Consider the following 2,460-nt stretch of genomic DNA (forward strand, 5'->3'; position numbering starts at 1 on the left):
TCTTAGAGCTGAAAAAATGGGAATTTAAAAAATAAATAAATAAACAAAAATCCCCAAAAAACCCCACACATACACAAAAAAAAAAACAGAAAAGAAATTTAAAAAATTAAAAAAAGAAAAATGGAGCGGTCTGGGCAGCCCGGCCCCCGCCATGACATCACCTCCCCGCGCCGGAGGACGGCCCCGCCCTGCTCGGCCCCGCCCCGTCTCGTCCCGCGTGGCTGCAAGCGGCGCTCTGGGAGGACGACTAGGCGCGCGAGCTGCGGGTGTTGCTGCCGTGGGGCCGTCGACTACGGCCTCTGCTGTGGGCGCCGGCGCTGGCGACCGCCCCGGGAGGAAAACCAATTCTGTGTCCACGGAGGACCACAGCCCAGTTCTGTCCCAGACGAAACACGGCCTGGAGTTTCCAGGCAGGACAGCCATTCAGCACGCAGACCAACGAGGACAAGGAGGAACCCCTGCACTTGATCTTCAGCAGCACAGAGCGCGTGCAGGGTTCTACTTCCAAACATGAGTTCCAGGCCGAGACAGAAGCTTTTGGACATCGTTGCCCGGTCCTTGCACTCAGAAAAAGAGGTGTTTATATGGTAGCTGGTCTCCAGTGCCAGCCATGACTTGGAAAAACTGCGTCACAAACTGGTGTCTGATGGCCAGGCACTGCCAGAAATGGAGATTCACTTGCAGACAGATGCCGAGAAAGGCACCATCACCGTCCAGGATACTGGCTTCGGGATGACACAGGAAGAGCTGGTGTCCAACTTGGGACGATCGCCAGACCGGGGTCAAAGGCATTCTTAGATGCTCTGCAGAACCAGGCTGAGGCCAGCAGCAAGATCATTGGCCAGTTTGGAGTGGGTTTCTACTCGACCTTCATGGTGGCTGGCAGAGTGGAGGTCTATTCCCGCTCGGCATCCCCGGGGAGCCCAGGTTACCAGTGGCTTTCAGACGGCTCCAGAGTGTGTGAAATTGCGGAAGCTTCGGGAGTTAGAACTGGGACGAAAATCATCATCCACCTGAAATCCGACTGCAGGGAGTTTGCCAGTGAGGCCCAGGTGCGGGATGTGGTGACGAAGTACAGCAACTTCGTCAGCTTCCCCTTGTACCTGAATGGAAGGCGGATGAACACCTTGCAGGCCATCTGGATGATGGACCCCAAGGACATCGGCGAGTGGCAGCATGAAGAGTTCTACCGTTACATTGCGCAGGCCTATGAGAAGCCCTGCTACACCCTGCACTATAAGATGGTTGCGCCGCTCAACAACCGCAGCATCTTCAACGTGCCGGACACGAAACCGTCCGCGTTTGACGTGAGCCGGGAGTTGGGCTCCGGCGTCGCACTGTACAGCCTCAAAGTCCTTATCCAGACCAAGGCCACAGACATTCTGCCCAAGTGGCTGTGCTTCATCCGAGGTGTGGTGGACAGTGAGGACATTTCCCTGAGCCTCAGCTGGGAGCTGCTGCAGGAGAGTGCACTCATTAGAAAACTCCAGGATGTTTTACAGCAGAGGCTGATCAAATTCCTCGTTGACCAGAGTAAAAAAGACGCTGAGAAATATGCAAAGTTTTTTGAAGATTACGGCCTGTTCATGCGGGAGGGCATTGTGACCACGGCCGAGCAGGAGGTCAAGGAGGACATAGCAAAGCTGCTGTGCTACTAGTCCTCCGCGCTGCCGGCTGGGCAGCTAACCAGCCTCTTGGAATATGCCAACGGCATGCGGGCTGGCACCCGCGACATCTATTACTTGTGTGCCTCCAACCGGCACCTGGCAGAGCACTCGGCCTACTACAAGGCCATAAAGCAGAAAGACACAGAGGTTCTCTTCTGCTATGAGCAGTGATGAGCTCACCCTGCTGCACCTTCGTGAGTTTGACAAGAAGAAGCTGATCTCCGTGGAGACAGACATCATTGTGGATCACTACAAGGAGTGGAAGTTTAAGGACGGGTCCCCAGCTGCTGAGCGCCTGTCAGAGAAGGAGACAGAAGACCTCATGGCCTGAATGAGAAACGTGCTGGGGTCGCGTGTCACCAACGTGAAGGTGACCCTCTGACTGGACACCCACCCCACCATGGACACCGTGCTGGAGATGGGGGCCGCCCGTCACTTCTGCACATGTAGCAGCTGGCCAAGACCCAGGCGGAGCGAGCACAGCTCCTGCAGCCGGTGCTGGAGGTCAACCCCAGGAATGCACTCATGAAGCTGAATCAGCTGCAGGTGAGCGAGCCTGGCCTGGCCCAGGCTGGTGGATCAGATATACGAGAATGCAGTGATAGCCGCTGGGCTCGTTGATGACCCCAGGGCCGTGGTGGGCTGCCTGAATGAGCTGCTTGTCCAGGCCCTGGAGCCACACTGACAACCAGAGGCCTCTGCCTGGGCAGGGGAAGAAGGATTGACACCATAGATGACAGCCCCACCTCCTTGAGCTTTATTTACCTAAATTAAAAGGTATTTCTTAAAAAAA

At 55.6% G+C, this 2,460-nt stretch overlaps 1 pseudogene across 1 annotated transcript in view; it reads left to right on the plus strand.

Annotated features, from left to right (window-relative positions):
* The window catches only part of LOC108287788, a 3,366-nt pseudogene extending 1,002 nt beyond the window's left edge, over nucleotides 1-2,364 (plus strand). Inside the window, exon 2 of the transcript XR_001818478.2 lies at nucleotides 252-2,364. The product of XR_001818478.2 is annotated as a heat shock protein 75 kDa, mitochondrial-like (transcript). The remainder of the gene's footprint in view (nucleotides 1-251) is intronic.
* Nucleotides 2,365-2,460: the final 96 nt, after the last annotated feature.

This window comes from Cebus imitator, unplaced genomic scaffold (genome assembly GCF_001604975.1).
Source record: "Cebus imitator isolate Cc_AM_T3 unplaced genomic scaffold, Cebus_imitator-1.0 Scaffold355, whole genome shotgun sequence".
Taxonomy (NCBI): domain Eukaryota; kingdom Metazoa; phylum Chordata; class Mammalia; order Primates; family Cebidae; genus Cebus; species Cebus imitator.